Genomic DNA, 21512 nt, shown 5'->3' on the forward strand with positions numbered 1-21512 from the left:
TCCCATCCCCTATTTTTTGTGCTGGGAAACCCCTATTTATCTTTAAAATCGAACGCAGTTAGTATCATCAATTCTTTCCTCTGTATACGTTATATACCATATTCGCAATCATAATTATATGTTTCCACGTCTGTCTACCCACTAGACTGGACATTCCTTGAATGGGTTGTGCAAAGCACGGGAGTTGGTACCAAATTTGGGGGTGGAGGGAGATGAGAGAATGTCAAGACATAAGGGTCTGTAGCTGCTAACGAATGTTAGGCAAACCACCTATTTCAAATCTGTGAAAGAATTTAAATAAAGCAACCGATTTTGTGGAACTACTTCCAAGTTAAGCTACCAAATCACAGGGTGGGACACCAGAATAAGCTCAACGCCACCCCAGAGCCGCAGTGCCCTAGGGGGATTGAGACCCTCAGAAAAGGCTCGACAACCCGCGGAGGCGAGGTCTCCAGGAACCAGCAGTTAGACGGGAGGCCAGGGGCAGCCACCGAGACCCTCCAGCCAGGGCAGGCGACTGACCAATCCGGTGACCAGCCACATCGCTGGCTCCACTCCAGGAAATCCCGGCCTCAAGACGGAGCGGCCTCCATACTAGGACGCCGCGGGAGAAGGGGCTGTCCCCTAGAAGCAAGATGGCGGCCTTCGGTCTCCCCTTTCTTCCCCCAAGAACTCCCTTTAATCTCCTAGAAGAGAGACAAGGACGTCGCGGCACCGACGCCGAGATCCGGGGACCTCCACGAGGCGGCGGCCACTCCCGGGCCCCTTAGGAGGTGACTTCACTTTGTCGGGCGGAGGCAGCTGTGGTTCAGGCCGCCCGAAAGGCAACGCAACCCGCCCTCAACACGCAGAGGGTGGACACTGGGTAGCCCACGCCCTTCCAGCCATTGTTCTCCAGCCCGAGCCCCCCATACCCTACTCTCTGCCCGAGGACAGGAAGTCCCTCCCCCTGGGGCTCCGCCCCTCTCCCCAGCGTCCCGGAAGTGATCTGCGGCGGCTGCTGCAGAGCCTTGGGGAGGAGGGTGGAACTCCCTCGAGCCGGGCGCCCGAAGTCCTCCTCCTCCTCCTCCTCCTCCTCCTCCTCTTCTTCCTCCTCCTCCTGCCGCCCAGGCTCCGCGCCGCCGCCCGTCGGACTCCTCCTTCTGCCGCTCCCGGCGCGGAGCCTCCCGGAAAACGGCCGAGCACTCTCCGGCCGAGGTCAGCTCAGCCGCGGCTTCCGGAGCCCTGGAGGCGGTGGACTGGTTTGCGGTGCAGGTGAGCGATGCCCGCGCGGGCCGCTGCGGGAGCGGCGGGGGCCACCGAAGGGGCGGCGGCGGGGGTGTGTCCTGGCGGCGGCGGGCGGAGGCCCTTGCTTAGGGCCGGCCGCCGAGATTGCACATCCCGTATTCTGCCCGAAACGAGCTGCAGGACGAGCTGGAATTCCGGGCGCCGTGTTCGCCGCTGTGCGGGCGAGTGCACCCCGGAGGACGGGAGGCTGCGGCGAGGTCCCCGCGCCGGGTACCTGCTCCGAGTTGGCCTGGTTGGAAGGTCACGCCGCACCTCTGGCCCTAGCACGTAGGTCCGGGTCTGGGCGGTGCCCGCGACCTGGGGGACCCGCCGCCACCGTGCTTCACTCCGCCCCTCTCCCCTCGTCCCTTTCTTTCCACTTCTTGCCTGTACTAGAGCAGTCGCTTTTTAAGCATCCCTGCCAAGGTTTTGTGCCAGTTTTGAAGGAATGGTTTTTTCAGAATGAAGTCATTAGATTTTTCGCACTGAACCGAATGGCTGGTCCTGGGCTCTTGCACGGGTTTGGCCCATATTCGCGTAACCCAGCCTTTAAAACGGGGAAAATATAGATGTTTGGAGTGAGGGGGTGTTTCCTCCGTGGTTCCTTCCTGAAGGTGTTCCCGTGGAAGACGTGGTTTGTACGCGTTAGCCTGGGTATATGTGGTAAGTGGGCGGGGGTGACCACGCAGTGTTGTTTCAAGGTTTAGAGAGAAGTAAGGAGTTAACTGGCCTTTGCCCGGAAACCAGAATGTCCAGACTTGTGTGAGCTCATCCAAGTGTCATTGAGGTTGTGTGAGAACTCCAGTGCCACGCCCTACTGGTGTGTCAAGCTGAAAAGCACCTAATTTACAAATTGTGTTTGATGGTGGTGGTGGTAGGGGAAACCTTTATAAAACAGGGCGTAAGTTAATTCTGGTCTTGAAAGTAAATTGCAACTTTAATCACGTTCCCAAAAAAATTGGATAACAAATTTCATTAGTAAACTCACTGTAGAAGGCATTTCTTTTAGCTTATGTTTACTAATACATTTAAATGTATATTGGTTTATGTTTTTCTGTGTATTAATCCATTATTATTATATAATGACTGTGGCTCTAAAAACATTATTTTTAGACGTTGAATTTCTTCAGGGCAGAAGCCATGTCTTATTCATCTCTGTGTTTCCATGATACCTGGCTTAGAACACAGAAGTTATTCATTCTTTCTTCACTGAATGAATGAATGTGTAGGTGATCTCACAGTTGCCTTCCTGGAGTCATTTATTTTGGGTTAGGTGTTTTGTTTGTTTGTTTTTGTTCCAGTTTGTTGATACATACAGACTTTGTGTTCTTTAGCACGGCCAAAGAACAATTCGAGAAGAATCCTTTGCTGTTCTCTCAAAATACTGTCCTCACCTGAAAGATTAAAATTATCTGTAGGGTACTGTGATTGGGGATCATAATAACTTGTATTCCATTGTTCAATGTTTACCACTTGAGCATGTTTGTCCAAGGTTATCAGGAGATTTTCTGGTGATAGTAGATTTAAGTTTGGAGTTGATAACCATACCCTATCTTAATCAAAAAGAGGAAATTGGGAGTTACCGCTGTTTGGGAAATGTGGTGCATCACAGAATTGCTTATGGGGCTCATTCTCCCCCTGGATACATGAAATCCTCTGACGTCCTGATACGCCCTTGGCATGATTTACCCACCAACAGCACTTTCACATTTCTTTTCAGAGATTCAGGTGCTGTTCTCTGGTGTGTCTGCTGAGTATGCAGTCATCTGTATCATCTATTTTGAAGCAGTTCTTCATACAACACTGTCTTCGCAGGGCTTTCAGGGGAAAAAGGGCTCATTATACGGAATGATCTTGTCTGCTATTGTGTGGGAGATGGTTTTTGACTGTAGATGGTTGGGTTATTTTCACTTAATGGAGGTCCAAATAAAAAAGTGCAGCGCTTATATCTTCTTTCCTTTCCAAATGTCAGGTGGTGGTCCTGCACTGGTTTTGCAAGCTCAGCTTCTACAAAGCGTAAATAAGTGTACCAGTATCACTTCTTGTATATGTGTGTGTTAGTGTATATATACTTGGAACCTTTACGTAGATGGGTGGCAAAGACAGTCACTTTAAAAATACTTTAATAAGAGGCTGCTAATGAGGAAAAAGATTATCATTTAGAAGAAGTAGGGAGACAGTGCATGGTTTCCATTGTTTTATAAAATGTTTTCATTCTTAGACACTAAGGAGAGGGAAGCCTGCAATTTATCTCATTGACATTACCATCAACCCTCCTGATAGTAACAGTTAACGACTTCTGAGGGCATTGGTATTGCATTTAATCCTAAAAGGCTGAGGAAAACGAGATTTTGATTGATCTGAGCTTGAGGAAAGTGAAGATACTGATCTCAGCACTGTTGATTATCAAGTGGGGCCTGAGGTTACTAGTGACCCTGGCCAGGTGGCCTCAGGCAGTAGCCAGTCTTCTGTTTATCTCCAGTGTGCCTACAAATACAGCGTTATCACCTTCTATGGCTGCTGTGATTAAAAAAAAAAAAAAAAAAAAAAAGGTTGTGCATTGTTCCTGTAAGTGTCCTGGAAAAGCAGAGTATTAGGAACTCATCTCTGGTATTTGATGACTGCTTTTTGCCTCTGACGTATTTGAGATTTGAGAGAACTATTGGAAACCTAGTTGTTCCTGAAACCATGTTGTTTTTCCTTTCTTTCACTAAAGGAGGCAGTGGAGGGAGAGGTTGTAGGGAAGTGGAAGCATGGTAAAAGAAGCAAAGATGTACTGGGTTTGTTTTTACTATTTCAGACCATGTATCATTTTCTCTTTGAATTTAATATGGAGTCTTAAAGAGGGCAGAACTCTTGTAAGGGTCTAATTGCTATTCAGTGCTAGAAGAATTCTCTGCACTATTCAAGTCTGTGCAGTTTTGTTTTGTTTTGTTTTTTTTAATGCATTTTTTTTTAATTGGGGTAGGGGAACAGGACTTTATTGGGGAACAGTGTATACTTCCAGGCCTTTTTTCCCAAGTCAAGTTGTTGTCCTTTCAGTCTTAGTTGTGGAGGGTGCAGCCCAGCTCCAGGTCCAGTTGCCGTTGCTAGTTGCAGGGGGCACAGCCCACCATCCCTTGCGGGAGTTGAAGCAGCAACTTTGTGGTTGAGAGGAGGCGCTCCAACCAACTGAGCCATCTGGGAGCTCAGCGGCAGCTCAGCTCAAGGTGCTGTGTTCAATCTTAGTTGCAGGGGGCGCTGCCCACCATCCCTTGCAGGAGTTGAGGAGTCGAACTGGCGACCTTGTGGTTGAGAGCCCACTGGCCCATGTGGGAATCGAACCGGCAGCCTTCCGAGTTAGGAGCACGGAGCTCTAACCGCCTGAGCCACCGGGCCGGCCCTTTAATGCATTTTTAAATGGGCTTAATTTGAAGGATGTGTTCATCTCTTAGTTTTAAAAAAGTATATAGCTACGTAAAAAACATAGCTTTAAAAAAACGCAGCTCATTATCTAGCCTTCATTAGTAACAGTTATTCTTTGTTTTTCTCTTTAGTTCTAAGACACCTTTCTTATTATTTTACTCGTAAGGATTTGGTTATAATATAGAAGAAATTAAGGTAAAGCTCTGAGTTTGTAAAAGATTTGTGAACAAATTTTAGAAAATTACGCCTGAACGTGAAGACTTCATTCCTCAATGTTAAGAAGGTAGTCTGTACAAGCCAAAACAAGCTTCCGTAAATTATTATGATGCTATTCTTAAACAGCTAGTCCTGGATGAGATGCAGTAGACATAATGCTTGATACAGTAATCTCTTTGAAGTGTACGATCCAATTTCATTGCTGAATTCACTTATGGAAACTAAATATCAGGGTTTGACAGTGTCGTCTTGAAGAATAAAACAGCAGGATTGTGAAATGACTTCTACTCCCAGATGCATTGGTTGGGGCACAGATCCCTGGTTTTCACAAAAATCATAATTCTGGTCGTCTCAGCCACAGGATCTCTTCTGCTTCCTCAAGCAGTTGAGTAGCTAGCAGAGTAACCTAACCCATTGAAATTGGAGGTTGCTACACCACTGAGTGGTCGCAAGTGCTTCAGTTCAGCTGCACTGTCTAGGTCTGCTCTGGATTGCTGCAGCAGCTGGTTAACCTCTGGTTGGCTCTCCTCCTCCCATCTTTCTCCACACTTGGTTAGAGCAGGCGTGATCCCCCCCTACTTAAAACCCTTTTGCAGCTCCTTCTTGCTCATTAATAACAACCAAATTCCTTTTACTCTTAATCTCATAGACAGAATCTTCAAGATCTTCTCCTTCCTTAACCCAGTAGCCTCATGTCTTTTCTTCCAGTATATTCCATTCCAGCAATACCAAGCTTCTGGAATGCTAGCATTTCCTCAGTCCCCCGTTTCGTCTTCCTGGACTTTTAGCCACTCCTTTGCCCAGTCTAGTATGCTCCTACTGGTCCTTCAGAACTCAGCTTAGGTTATACCTCTCCAAAAATTGTATCTAGATTGGATTCTTTCTCTCAACCCCATCCCTCAAATAACCCTGAAAACAAAAAACAACCAAGACTGGGCTGCTCTTATGTGTTGCCATAAAATCTATCACAGCGTTTACTATACTGTGCACAGTGCCTCATTAGCCTGTTGTAAATTTCATTGACTACTCTCCACAGTAACCTCATAACGACACACACACATGCACGCTTCACAGGTCTTCATCAAAAGTTCCCAAACTTTCTCAGTTCACAGCAGCCTTATTACGTCAGTAATATTTTCATAGCATCCCAAAGAAACATGTAACAGTTTAATGTCTTAGATAGTTAGGTCCAAGCAACTTAATAAGTATTTATGTCCTAGCAATTCAGAAGCTATTTGGAAAAAAAAACACATTAATTAAATAACTTACATTCTTAACTGCGTAGTATTCCATTGTATGTACCATGGCTTATTCAACCAATCTCCTGTACTCGGACGGTTAAGTAATTTCCAATATTTTTAATTACAAATGATGTTATAATGAAAAACTTTGCATGTGTGTATATTTGTATTGTTGGAGGTGTGGCTTCGAGATAAATGTATGTATAGATTTGTTAGCTCTTGCCAAATTCCTCTCCCTGTGCAGTTGTAGTATTTTGAATTCCCACAAATAGTGTATGAGTGCCACAATCTCACCAACAGAGTATGTCACCAAGCTTCAGATCGATGAGAAATGGTTTCCTGATGTAGTTTTAATTTGTTTTCCTTGTACTGCAAGTGAGTTGAACATCTTTTGTGTGTTTAAGGACCATTTTTCATTTATTTATTAATTGGGGAATATTGGGGAACAATGTGTTTTTCCAGGACCCATCAGCTCCAAGTCCAGTCGTTGTTTTCATTGTAGTTGTGGAGGGTGCAGCTCACTGTCCCATGTCGGAATTGAACTGGCGATGGTGGTGTTATGAGCGCCGCGCTCCAACCACTGAGCCAACCAGCCACCCCTAAGGACCATTTTTTACAATTTTAAATTGAGTGTCTGTTCATGTTGTCTACTTTCTAAATAATGTTTGGTCTTTATTTCTTCAGTTTTTATAAGTTGTTTATATTTAAGAATCTTACTTAGCCTTTTAACTTTGACACATTGCAAGTATTTTGCCCCCACTCATCTGTTGGCATTGCTTTTGTTGGTTTGTTTTTGCCAGCAAAAGTTTGTTTTTGAGTAGTCAAATATGTTAATCTTAAATTTATCACATTTGAATTTTTAGTCATAGTTAGAAAGCCTTTTCCTACTCCCAGGTTATAGAGGAATTCACCCATGCTTTCTTGTAGTAACTAATAGAGTTTCATTTTTCAGTTAGTCTCTGATCCATTTGGAATATATTTCGGTATATGGTGTAAGGAATGCATCTAACTTTATCTTTCTCCACAGTATTATCCAGTTGTCCAGTGCCATTTTTAAAAATAATTTCCCCCTTCATCATACAAAAGATTTTTTATGTAGTTGGGTGTATGTTATCCTGTTGGGTTTCCTGTCCACGCACAAGTGCCACACTGTTTTAACCATAGAGGCTTTGCAGTGTGATTTAATATCTGGTAGGACTAGTAGGCCATTACAGCTACTCCTCTTCAGTATTTTCCTTGCTATTCTTGCATGTTTTATTTTTCCATATGAACTTCAGCATCAGTTTGTCTAAGTCCATTAAAAAGCTCATTGTTATTTTCATCGGGATCCCATCAAACTTATGATTTAACTTACAGAAAACTGACATTTTGATGATACTGAGACATCTTGACCTAGACCAAGCGATGTCTTCATTTTTTTAAATCTACTTTTGCGGAATGGTTTACAGTTTTCTTCATGTAAGTTTTGAACATTTCTTGTTAAATTTATTCATAAGTAGTTAATCTTTTTTGTTGCTATTATAAATAGAATTTTTGTATTCATTCTATCTTCTAACTGGTTATTATTCATGTATATGAATATTGCGGACTTCTGGAGTTTTCCTGCTACCTTGCTGAATTCTTGTTTGAGTTCATTTATCATTGCTGCTCTTAGACTCAGATATACTGTTATATCACCAGGAGATAGAAATTTTACCCGTTTCTTTCCAGTGTTTATGCTTCTCATTGTTTACCTTATCTAACTGCATTGATTAGTATCTCCAGAACAATGTTAAATAGCTGTGCTACAGTGTCTTTAGTAGATATGCTGATTGCTTTATTGTGTTCTGTGGATATACAAAGATGTACATTTGTATATTAATTTAGCTATGGGTATGTGTTTCAAAGACTGCAATCCTTCACTGTCTATGTAAGAGATGCTTAATGGAGATTGATATGTTACGAGTCAAGATAGGTTGACTTTCTTGGTGGGCAGCAGCAAAGTACAATGATAAGCAATGTAAGACTGCTCCGTGGTGTCCCGGTTCGTACACCAGCCCTGAGTTTTGTTCCTGCTCTCCACACAGTTCTGCCGTAGATCACTGTAGTCTTGTGCTCAACCAGCCATGGATGCCATAGGGTGACCTTTAGGCTGAAACTGCCGTAGGTGCAAATCTAAGGGTGCAAATCTAAGGGTTCCCTTCTAGGCTTTCACAGTCTTAAGTGGTTTCTGTGTTTTGCAGATGAGTTAGGCTCACCTTTTGTTGATGTGGTTATGACTTTGCTCCTTGGGTCTATAGGTCGTATGGCAAGGCAGGTTTATAGATGAGTTTATCTTATCCATTGGGGTGGTCTAGAGTACACAGCTGTGGGGGGTTCTAGACAAGTTTGTAGGACCTGGATCATCTGACTTCGAGGCGGTGTTTTCTCCACAATTCATTTATGAAGACCCAGTTCTCTGGCTGACAGTGATGTGTTGGTGTGGAATCACGTGCTGGCCCAACATCCTGCATACATTCCGTCCTCATGCAGTTATGGGCGGTGTTCAGTGTTCAGTCTCCCAGCTTCTGGAGAGGATTTTCATTACACTGCCATCTAATTCATCCAGAAAGTTCAAGTAGCGTACTCGCTGTACATTGTTTTTCAAATTTATCTGGGTCCGCATGTGAACTCCTAACCCACATCTCATTGTCTATCTCTGCCAGTCTAAGTATTTCCTTTCCAGGAGTGCTGGGTGGTAGGATATTTATTAATTTCTTGTCCCTTATGCTGAGGAGCTCCTCTCTAGAAGTTTCTAGAATTCTCGGTTCATGGCCTGTTGTCCATCTTCACTGTCCCAAGAGTGCTGGTAGGTGGGGTATTTAATAATCTCTTTCTGTCCCTAGGCTGAGGAGCTCTCACTCACCAGGAGAGGACTCTTGGTGCATGGCCAGTTGTCCATCCCCACTTTTCCTGGCACCCATGTTACCTCTTACTCTCTGGGTGTAGCTTCCTAACTGACATGCCATTCAGCCTTGAGGGGTAGGGGGCTTCCCTACCTTGAAGACCCTTAGGTCTCATCCTCTGGTAGGTACATGCTGCCACTCCAATGGCAGGGCTTGGTTTTTAGGAGGGTGATCTTTTGTGTTCCCTCTTTTTCCCCCTTACTTCCCAAACCCCACCATTTTAGTCTGAGGACAGTCTGTCTCCCCTCATCTTGCTGCCTAGCACATTTTGTCTGACAGGAAATCCCCATCCCCTGACAATTCAGGATTCTAGGACACCAACCCTGGTCTCTTAATGCTTAGATTACGGGTGATTTTCCCATTACCCTGTTAGTCACCAAGGTTTCCCTCCGTCATGTGTCTAAATACTACAACTAAGAGAATTCTCTATGTCTGTTACTTCACTTAATCTTATTTGCTGCTTGTTGTTTTTAGTAGTTTTCTTGGTCCTTCAGAATAAAATAAAACTTGATCATTTGCTCTGTTTATCTCTTCTTATCCTTTGCTTTGGTTTAGATCATAAAACACATTCCTGACTTAGGTTTTATTTTGTTTTGAAGTTTATATTTATTTGGTTAAGCTGTTTGAACTTTTTGTACATTCTTGGTCATTTATATATTTTATTTTGTGAATTGCTTTTTTACGTCCTTTGCTCATTTTGGGGAAGTGGAAGGCTGGTTTGTTTTTTTTTTTTAACAAATTTTATTGGGGAATATTGGGGGACAGTATGTTTCTCCAGGGCCCATCAGCTTCAAGTCATTGTCCTTCAGTCTAGTTGTGGAGGACGCAGCTCAGCTCCAAGTCCAGTTGCCGCTTTCAATCTAGTTGCAGGGAGCGCAGCCCACCATCCCATGCGGGAATTGAACCGGCAACCTTGTTGTTGAGAGCTCGCCCTCTAACCAGGTGCGCCATCCGACCACCCCCAAGATCTCCCTGTTTTTTAGAAGTGGGTTGTCTTCTCATTATTGAGTCGAAGTAGTTCTTTGTGTGTTGTGGATACAAGTTCTTCAACAGATAAGGCGATTTGCAAAGATTTTTCTCCCAGAGAGTGCTGTTTTTTGTGTGATGTTGTTAACCATACACCCTGATGTGTTTTTCTAATTTGCCATGGGGCTTTTTTGAAAGGTTGGAATAAAAGTTAAATCTTCTATTCTTAATCCTTCCATGTGCCTAGTACTAAAGAAATCAGTAATGGCAGTGACAGTTACTTTCACCTTCATTCTGCAATTAAGTGGTGAGCAAGGTTCCTTCTTTTTCATTTTAATTTTTTTAAAATACAAACATGCCAAAGAATTTAATAATTAAAACATTTTGCATACGAAACATTGCATCAACTGTGTGCTTTTTTCCTAGTCCACCTTCCTGCTTTCTTTAACAGAAGTGATGAAACACTAAATTTTGTGTTTATTATTCCCTTGCCTTTCAATTTCCTAGCCTTTTTTTCTTTTTCTTTTTTTATTAGTTTCACGTGCATCTATTCGGAGACATCCAAAACTCTAATTCAAAAATATTTATGCACCCCTATGTTTATTGCAGCACTATACACAATAGCCAAGACATGGAAACAACCGAAATGCCCATCGGTAGATGACTGAATTAAGAAATTGTGGTACATTTATACAATGGAGTATTACGCAGCCATACAGAAGAAAGAAATCTTACCATTTGCAACAACATGGATGGACCTAGAGAACATTATGTTAAGTGAAATAAGTCAGAGAAAGGCAAATACCATGTGATCTCACTTATATGTGAAATCTAAAGAAAATAATAAATGAATGAACTAATCAGAAACAATCTCAGAGACATAGAGGAAAAGCTGAGGGTTGCTAAATGAGAGGGGGGTGGAGGAGAAGAGGGAAAGTGAGGGGATTAGAAAGCAGAGTTAGTAAGCAAGGTCCCTTCTTAACCATGAGAAGCAAATAGAGACACTATAGGTATTAGGGCTCTTTCAGTTGCAAGAGCCAGAAATCCAGATTAGGCTACTTGAAGCAAAACAGGATTTTACTATTTTTCTCTCCCGCCCTCAGCGCCGCTTCCTTCTTCATCCCACTGGGGCCGACTCTCTTTATACGGCGGCCACCTTCATCCCAGTGCAGTTCTTCCCTGAGTAGCAGAAAGAGGCAGTCTTCCTCACTAGCCCTTCCAGAAAAGCCCAAGGAATGGAGTGCTCTGGCCAGCCTGGGTCTCTTGCCCTGCTTTTCAGGGAGTTAGAGCAGCCTGGTCTGCAGTCCTGTTAGAATGCAGTAAGGAGAGGGATGAAGGGTGCTGGCCAGACAGATCGTCACATGTCTGATGCTTTAGGAACATCATGCCACTTTTGGCCCCCTTTTATGAAATTAAACCAAAAGTAATAAATAGAAGGTTAATATGTGGAGTATTTGGAAGAAATCATGTTTGTTATCTGATTAACTCTAAGTTAGCCTTCACTGGTAGCACTTTTTCTTAACAAACTCGTGTGATCTTTGGTTTAAGCTAAAATATTCCACAGACCTCTTTTCGCCTCCCTTAGAGGCGGGGGGATGACAGCCCACATTGACAGTGATAATTATTTGATAATTGTGGCTGGTTTTTCTGCACTTCTCTTGAGTGTTCCTTTATGTAGTTTTCTTTAGTTCTCTGAGTGGGGGTTATACCAACTGTCTTGGAGTTCCTACATTCCTTCAGATTGCTGAAATCAATTTTTATAATTAGTTTCCTTCTCTTTCATTTACTTGGACTCTCAAGCTCTGTCAGTATCCATATGTTATGTGATTCATCTTTGAAATGATTTTTTTTAAAAAAGTAAGGATAGTTCGCAGTTTCTTTCTGTGACGTTGGGTGTATGATGTGTGTACAGATGGTGACGATGCTGATTTTCCTGCTCAAAAATGGAAACCTTGTTGTTTTGGTAAGTGCTAGTAGCTTTGTTATGGAACAGAAATAAATTTCATCACTTGACTGTCTCTTATCTACACTCTTAATAGACTGATGTAACTGGTATATTAATACTGTCATGACATTGAATAAGTAACTTCGCATACGGTGTGGCTGTTGCATTGCTTCCATGCTCTTCAGGATTTATTTTCAGTGTGAAAATTAAATGTGAAAATGAGAACTTCTAGTTTTGGATTTTCTATGTATCATCTCTCATAGAGTTAGAATGGGCTTAAAAGGTCGCTAGTATATTCTTCCACCCTTTGCAAAAATCTCAAAACTACCCAGCCCCTACCACTTGTCATGGTATTGTATAAATCTCCATCATTTTTAGATTTTGATTTAAAAATCCATCCTTGTTTCAAACCGAAGTCTGTTGTTCTGTGACTTCTTTTTGTTCCTGATTTGCTCTCTGGGGAAGCACTTTGTACACAAACATATTTGAGCATTTGTTAGGTAGGAAGGTTTAAAAACAAATAAGAAAAAACAACATACTTTTGAGCATCCAAAGTAGAAATGCAAGGTCCTAGCGCTAAAGACTGTTACGCATCGATTTTCAGGAGAGTGATTAGGCCATCACGCAGAGCCTGCTGCCTCTTACTTAATACCTGATTACAATGTGCCTGGTAGTTTGCTTCCAAACAGTTCTAAGGGGTGAAGGGATGCTGTGGAAGCAGCACCTAGCAGTAGTGATCATTGACTGACAAATATGAAAGGAGGGGAGAGGCCGAAAGGCTGCAAAATGACGAGAGGAAAACTCAGAGTTCCGCGTGCCAGGGCTGTTGAATCCAGGAAAACTGCCCTGAATCCCTAATAGCCTCTGAGAACAGGATAACTATTGACTGTCATGATTCTGGGCTGTCAGTCTTTTTAAAAAAAATCATTCAGTAAAGTTGAGGAATTTGAGAGACAGATAAAATTTTGAACTCAAAATTTTTGTCAAATACAATTCAAAAATTAAAATACTGTCTTACCCAAATGCTGTTTCTGATGGCTAAATTGCATGTTTCTCATTGATTATTGTTTTTCGGGGATATTTCCATGATTATTTTTTAACGTGTCTATGTTAAGTATTAAGTATAATAAGGTACTTGTTAAATTGTAGGTATTTTTACGCACTGATGATTGATTTGGGGAGGTAATCTATGCAGTGAGAATTTATCATTTCTTACCACCTTGACTGAATTAGCAGGGTTTTCCCGTCTTGGATGTGTTAAGGTTTATCACAGCTTGACTTCCCTTTGTGTTTTAGAGTATTCTGGCCCACTTCCCCTGCTATCAGTTTTTCAGTATTTAGAGATTATTAGGCTAAGCGAAACATAGTTTAAATTTTCATATAAAAATATATGTGAGTACTTTTTAAGTTATCTAGTTAGCGTTGCTTTCTTTTAGATTGGGAAGTAAAGGAATAAGATTGTGTTACTCCAGAAATACTTTAGGTTTCATCCTTCATCTTTTCTTCCAAACCCCAGCTATTCATTTGGTGGCTGTCTTGCTGTAAGTAGCCAAATAGCTACTGCCCTTATGAATTTAAACTATGTAATTTTATTACATCTTTAAGTCTTTGATACAAATATTAACAATTTCTTCAATTAAAGAAGATTTGTTAAAATGTATAGTGCTAGAATATTTATGGGCTCTTTTTTTGGTTGTTTAAAACCTAGCAGTAATCCTTTTCAGAGCATTAATACCATTGAGGACTGTAAACTAGTAAGCTTGTCGGTGCTTTTAGTGACATTTTAGTAACTTCATATTAAGAAGTTTCGTTGTGCAGTATGCAATGTATGTCATCACCTGACAGATTTGTGCAAAATGTGGAAAATCCAGTTTCTGCTTATAAATTACTTTTTGCTGTTTCCTTACATTGATAGATTAAGAAATACGATTCAGCTAGAAGTTTTGAAAACTTTCCTAAACCTTAAAAATGTGAAGTGCTCTTTGGTTAAAATATTGAGATTGTAACATCATTTGCGGTTGGGACTCGGGACTCATTTTTCAAATTAATGTCCGTGTAAAGTGTTACCATAAACATTAAAATACTAGGTAGGGCCAAGGACAAACAGCAGGACATTTCCTTGTTGCAGCTTATTTTTGCATTAATCGGTAAACCTCTTTAAAATCTGTATCACATTGTGGAGCAGAGGTAGGGCAGAAGGGTTCAGAAAGCAGCTTTCCATTTTAAGGCAGTCATGTGAAAGTAATTTTGAGATCACAGTGTTACTAATACTTGTTTGCTTCATTCCCAAACTGGGACTTATTGGCAATAATAGTCTCACAAATAAAATGAGAAAGGGCAGAATGATAGTAATTGAGGTTTTTTTTATAATCTTTAGAAATTATAGTTTGTTTTGTTTGCTTTTTCTTTTCTATTTGAAGCTGATAGATATCTTTTATCGTTAGCAGAGTATAAAGCTTTGAAGAGCAGTATAGGACATTTTGGGGGGACCGCATGCTGTGGTGAGGTGAGCATAGGTCTTGTTTAATAGAACATTTGTTGGATGAATAGCACGTGTTGTATGCCAGGCATTGTGCTAGATACATCCCAGCAACAGGCACCTAACCTAGGCTTAAGGAACAGGGAGAGCCTTCCAGAAGTGACCGCAAGAAGGATGAGTAGGAGTTTGGTGAAAGAGATGGTTCAGGTTGAGTCGGATGTTGAGTGTTCAGGACCAGGGAATAAAATTCATGCAGTGGCTATAGAGTGAGTGTGATGTATTCCTGAGGGATAAGAAGGGTGAAGTGAAAAGAGCCTGAGAAGAGAGGGCTGGGAGGACTGCAGGCGGATTTATATTTGTCAATTATATCTCAAATAGGCTGGAAATGTTAAAAAATTAAAATAAGTTTTCTAGGCCCTTTTCCGGGTGCTAAGGCTATAATAGACCATAAGATACACAAACATCCTGCTCATGTGGAGCATTCATTCTAGTGGAGGTTAACACTAGAATGTTGTATGTAACATGAGAATGTAATATGATGATTCAAAGGCCTGGCTTTAGGTTCAGTCTGTTTTATATTTGTTTTAATGGCTGTCATAATTGAAATAGATGCCTCATAAACATATATAATATCAGAATGGGTAATTAACAGATTTTTAAATGAAATTTGTCTTGCTAATTCCATGTTCCCTGATATCAATCATTTCTTGAAAACTCATCAAAATGTGTTCCCTTTCATGTGTGTGTTTTTAATAAATGTTTTCAAAGTCTAGTGACACTGTAGACTTAAACAGGTTAGAAATTAATTTTCAAGTTGGTGTTCAGGCAAGATTACCTTTTAAAGTGGGCACGTTTTACACATGTACCAACTCCTGATCTATCCACCCATTCACTAACACCACACTGTCTGAATTACTGTAGCTTTGTAGTAAGTCTTGATAGTCAATAGAGTAGGAGCCAGCAAACATTTTCTTAAAGGGCCAAATATTAAGTGTTGTAGGCTTTGCAAGCCATGTGGTCTCTGTTACAACTATGTGTTCACCTCAGCTGTTGTAAATAGAAAGCAGCCAGACAATACATAAACAAATGGGAGTGGCTGTGTCCTAGTAAAACATTACATACAAAAAGAAGCATTTTGCTATGAACCTAAAGTTGTTTTAAAAAAAATAGTCTATTAAACAGAAATGCAGACAGAAGAAACAGCATAAAGTTTGTATTGTTCCTGCCAAATATGCACAATCTGAATCTAATCAGGCAGAACTAATCAAGGGACATTCTACAAAATAATTGGCCAGTAATCTTTCAAAATTGTCAAGTTTTTGAAAATCAAAGAAAGAATGAGGAATTGTTCCAGACTGAAGGATACCAAACAGATGCAGCAACTAAACACAACAAACACGTGATTCTGAGCCTGTGCAGAATATGGGGTAGGGCCTGAGGATTCTGTGGTCGGAATGTGCTCATGTTTATTTCTAGGGATGATGGCTGTGTTATGGTTTGTAGTAGGTTATCTGTGTTTGCTGGGAATAAGCACAGGTGTTCAGGTGAGATGGTGCATCATGTCAGTAACTTAAGCGCAAATGGCTTGGGGAAAAACCTTTTGTATGAACTTGCAATTTTTCTGTAAATTTGAGATTGTTTCAACATTTAAGAAAATATGTATGATTAAAACTAAATAAAAGAAACATTACAGGAGAAAACCACCCCAAGCAGCCTACTTTGCCAACTCCTGCATGCTTCGATGCTTTTCTTCAAAATTGTCTTGGATGTTCTTGGCATTCACATTTCTTGTATATATTTAAAAATTAGTTTATCGATTTCCACAGAAAACCCTGATGGGATTTTTATTGTGATTGCATTGAATCTATAGATGCATTTGGGGAGGATTAACATTTTTATAATAATGAGTGTTCAACCCAGAAACACAACCTACAGCGTCATTTAGGTCGTCTTTAAGTTTTCTCAGCAATGTTTCATAGTTTTCTATGTAAAGTTGCCATCCTCCAAAATGTCCACCAAAAGTTCTTTTCCTCTTGCTAACCTTCACTCCCTGTGTATAGTTCCCTCACACATTGAATAGAGTCGACCAAATGACGTCTGATTTCCAAGACTACGTCATAAAAGACACTGCAGCTTCTGCCTTGTACTCTTGGATTACTCATCTGGAGAAAGCCAGCTGTCAAGTAGTGCGCACATTCAAGTAGCCTAGTGGAGAGACCCAGATGGTGAGCACTCGGAGGCTTCCTGCAGCCATGTTACTGAGCCGTCTTGGAAGCAGATGCTCCAACTCGGTTTCAGCCTGCAGATGACTGCCTGAGCCGACATCCTACTGCAGCCTCACGAGAGCCCTTGAACTAGAACTCAGCGAAGCTGCTCAAACTAAAATAATAAATGTTATTTTAAGCAACTAAGTTTTAGGGTAATTTGTTAAGCAGCAGTAGATAACGAATGTACTCCTGTACATATTTTATTTAAAAATTTTTATTTTCTAATTGTATGTACTTACATTATTGTTTGTTTATACCTTTTTGTGGTAAAATACATGTACTATTTACTACCTTAACTTTTTAAGTGTACAGTTTAGTAGTATATTTAATACTACTACCTTCACATTGTTGTGTAACCATGACCACTGTTCATTCCCATAACTTCATCTTGTAAAACTGACACTCTCTTTTTATTAAACAATAACGCCTCTTTCTGCGCTCTTCCTCGCCCCTGCTAATTACCATTATACTTTGTCTTTATGATTTTGACTACTCTTAAGTACCTCATATAAGTGGAATCAGACAGTATTTGTCCTTCTGTGACTGGCTTATTTCACTTAGCATAATGTCCTCAAGGTTCATCCATGTTGTAGTACAGTTCAGAATTTCCTTCCTTTTTAAGGATGAGTAATATTCCATTGTACATATATACACCACATTTTGCTTGTCTGTTCATCTGTCCACCAACATTTTGGTTGCTTCCATGATTTAGCTATTGTGAATAATGCTGCTAGGAACATGGGCGTACAAATATCTCTTCGAGGCCCTGCTTTAGTTATTGTAGGCGTATACCTAGAAGTGGAATTGCTAGATCATATGTTTATTCTATTTTTAATTTTTTGAGAAGCCACCGTGCTATTTCTTTCCCACAGGGGCTGCACCATTTTACATTCCCACCAACAGTGCACAAGGGTTCTAATCTCCACATCCTCCCCAACACTTGTTTCCTGTTTTTTTGTTTGTTTGTTTTTGATTTTTTTGTGGTGGCCGTCCTAATAGATGTGAGGTAGTATCTTGTAGTTTTGATTTGCATTTCCCTAATTAGTGATGTTGAGCATCTTTTCATATGCCTTTTGGCCATTCATTCTGTTCTTTGGAGAAATGTCTGTTCAAGTCCTTTGCCCATTTTTAAACCAGATTGGTTTTTTTTTGTTGTTGAGTCTTAATTAGGAGTTCTCTATATATTCTGAATATTAATCCCTTATGAGATTTATTATTTGTAGATATTTTATCCCATTCTGTGGGTTTCCTTTTTATTCTATTGATAGTGTCTTTTGATGCACAGAATGTTCTAATTTTTATGAAGTACAATTTGTCCATTTTTTTCTTTTGTTACATGTGCCTTTGGTGTCAGAGCCGAGAAATTGCCAAATCCAATGTCATGAAACTTTTGTCCTGTGTTTTCTTCTGAGAGTTTTATTGTTTTAGGTCTTAACATTTAGGTCCTTGATCCAGTAATTACTTTTTATATATTGAAATGTGTTATAAGTTAGGACCTTATTTCCAGTAATTTCACTAAGTTCATTTGTGAATATTGATAAGTTGATTCTTTTGGAATATTGCCTATGAATAATCTCAGTTTTGCTTTTTCCTACCCAGTCTTTTGCCTCTTATTTCTCACTCTTGCTTATTGCACTGATTAGAATCTCTAGGACGTTATTGACTGGAAGCGATGATCAGGAACACACTTGTCTTGACCTATCTCCTGGGGAAACCACTTACTGTTTCACCTGTAAAGTTTTTGTAAGTACTATTTATCAGTTTAAAGAGGTTTCCTTCCATTTCTAGTTTGCTATGGATGAGTCAATATTGAATTTTATCAGATGCATTTTTTTGCATTTGTTGAGATGATTTCTCCCTTTTTGTGAATTAACACTGATTTGTGAAATGTATAAACCAGCCTTATATTCTTGAATAAATCCAGTTGGATCATGGTGTATTAACTTTTTATATATATAATTTGGTTCAATCTGCTAATATTTTAATGTGTTTACATCTATGTTCATGAGAAGTTGGCCTATAATTTTCTTCCTTGCCCTTTTCAGGTTTTCATACCAATATTATCTTGGTGTCACAAATGAATGAGGATATGGTCTCTCTTCTCTTTCATATTTTAAAGGTCTTATTTTTATAGATTGAACCTTATTATAATGACATAACATTTTGTGCATTTCCAGTTTCAGTTTTTTTGTGATAGCTGTGAATTACGAGTCAACCTGAATTGTTCCAAGAGTCATGTTATCCCAGCCCGATAGCCTTACCGCTTCTAGTGCATTCTCTAGAATAGTGATCTTGAGAGCAGGCTTACGTACACCCCAGGATGAATACAAAATAAGCCACTGGAATATGGGAAAATATTAGCACTTGTATTTACACGTTTTTAACTTAAAACTGAGAAATGAAGCTTTACTGATAGCTGGCATTCTGAGGGACCCTGACATACTCACTGGGTGTCTGTCAGGTGCACACAGCACAGGTGGGGTTCAGGAGGTCCTAGGGAAGAGAGTGGGCATCCCGAGAGAGGAGGAGAGGAGTGCTCTCACTAGCTGTTCGCTTACTTTCAGGATATTACTGTATTTTTAATTTACCTTACTTAGGCAGGTAGATTTGTAAGTAATTAAGTTTTACCTAAAACACCCTTACGAAATAGATAATTTAATAAGATTTCTGAACCGAAATCATGAAGAGATTCATGCAAGTGCAGGTCGGCAACAAGACAATGGTGGAGCTCTAACTTATTTTCAGTCCTAGTGTGCGTTCTTTATCAGCCGCATGGAAGAAAACAATGACAAAGTAATCAGATCTGCGAAGTAGGCCAGACTAAAATGGGAGAATGTAATATGGATTTACCAACTAATTGTGTCTTAGGTTTAAGTCTGGCTGCTAATAACAAAAAACCCAAAATAAGAGTTAAAAATAGAAATTTATTTCTGTGATGATATAAGTATATCATAAGGCAATCCAGAGCTGATGTTGTGGCCCCTGCATTACCTAGCAACCAGCATGCTTCTGGGTTTTGAGCGATTGGTTGTCCTCATGGTACAACATGGATTTCCAGTCATTCCAAATACGTTTAAGGCAAGCGACCCTCCCCTACTTTTAGAGCCCTTCTTCCTGGAAGTTTCACACATCATTTCTTTTTTATCTCACTGGTCACAATTTAGTCACCTAGCCACAGTTAACTGTAGTCATTATTCTGGGCAGGTGCATGCCCTGCAAAGTTCTGGGAAGTTCTTTTACAAAAGAAGAGGAACACTGAGACCAACGATCTCTGATGTATATTGTAAATGATAAACCTTGTTTCTTAGGGTATTACCCAATAGTTAACTACAATATCAACACACAGAAAGGTCTGAAAATTGAAGTTTTTTCCAAGTAATTTTGGTGCAAATTGATTTGAGGCAAAACCTGACCTGAACAGACAAAAGACTATTTGTATTAGTGTGGATAGTGATGCATTTTACCACAGAAATACGATTTTGATTAAAGGGCACTGCACCAAATTATGTAATATTTAGTGTATGCATGAAATTATCTTTATTAAATTCTAAGAATTCTGAATCCTAAAACAAATCAAGCCCAGGAAGTTTTAGATAAAGTATTATGGAACTGTAGTGTGAAACAAAGCTAATACAGTGCTTAAAACTAAATATCCAGAACAAGAAAACCTCCACGTATTTACTAACCTTCAAAGTAATGCAATGCTGAGTAAACACTTCATATAATTTCTCTGAACTCAGTAAGTGCTCAGAAGCATCCATTATGGCCTCTTAATAATGAAATTCACATTCCACACCTTCAACACTTGTTCTTCCTGCCATAAAAGTGGCTAAAATAACATGGAGAAAACAAAAGGCAACTTAAAATATATCCCACTATCAACAAATACTGCTGGAAAACACAGGTTTTAGGTGACAAGAACAACATTTTTATACTGGTAGACGAAAGTACAAATATTTCTGACATGTGTCAGCTGAAATACGTATGATGTCCTAAATTGAGTCGGAGATGGGGTTGAGAAAAGCAGCTGGAGTTGAAATCCTAAGGAGGTGGGATACATAGGACATTAGTGATGAATTACACACGCAGAGTCAGGGACGAGGCATCAAGAGTAACCGACGACGACGTTGCGGGTCCCTGAGCCTCAGGCTGGTGATGCAAGCCCTTCGTTGAAGTGGGGGGTTTAGGAGAAAGAACAGGTGGTTTTAGTCATTTTAAGTTTGAGTTATCTGTGCATATCCAAGATATGAACAGTCACAGTTGGTAACAGATGGACTCTGTTCACATCTCTCAGCTGATTGTTAATATCGAAGATGCATTATCCCTTGTGCAATCTTAGGAGTCTTGTTTTTTCTCTTGTCTGAGGCCTGCCTTGTAGGGCCATTTTGATAAATACTATGAAATATAAGAACACAGTAGGCGTTCATCCACAAATTTTAGCTTCCTTTCCTTTAAAAATAATCAGGAATATCTGTTATTTGTATGAAGAAATATAACTGAGCTTATGAGCAGATTCTTTCTAGTTGGAAATCTACTCAGCTATGAAGTTGGTTTTTGTAAACATACTAGAGGTAAAGTCCAGCCAGTTGTCTGTATGTCAGAAGATTCCTTTGGTATCTGTGACTATCCCAGATATGTTACGTCCTTGTAACGAAAACTTTTGATATATGGTACATTGGAAATGATGTAGGATTGGAGTTTCAGAGGCCTGTGTTTGAATTCTAGATCAGCCATTTATTAGCTGTGTGATCTGGAACATGTTACGTAACTTTTGGGTCCTCATTTACATGGTCTATTACAAAA

At 40.3% G+C, this 21512-nt stretch overlaps 1 protein-coding gene across 2 annotated transcripts in view; it reads left to right on the forward strand.

Annotated features, from left to right (window-relative positions):
- The first annotated feature begins 983 nt into the window (after positions 1–983).
- Positions 984–21512, forward strand: part of RALA (RAS like proto-oncogene A) — a 59312-nt gene continuing 38783 nt past the window's right edge. Inside the window, exon 1 of one of the 2 annotated variants that reach the window (XM_033088674.1) lies at positions 984–1254. The gene's annotated coding sequence lies outside the window, so the exon portion shown is untranslated. Of the gene's footprint in view, positions 1255–1380; positions 1555–21512 lie in introns of those variants that run through there. The other variant, XM_033088675.1, reaches the window with a different exon arrangement.

Source organism: Rhinolophus ferrumequinum, chromosome 20 (assembly GCF_004115265.2).
Source record: "Rhinolophus ferrumequinum isolate MPI-CBG mRhiFer1 chromosome 20, mRhiFer1_v1.p, whole genome shotgun sequence".
Classification (NCBI taxonomy): domain Eukaryota; kingdom Metazoa; phylum Chordata; class Mammalia; order Chiroptera; family Rhinolophidae; genus Rhinolophus; species Rhinolophus ferrumequinum.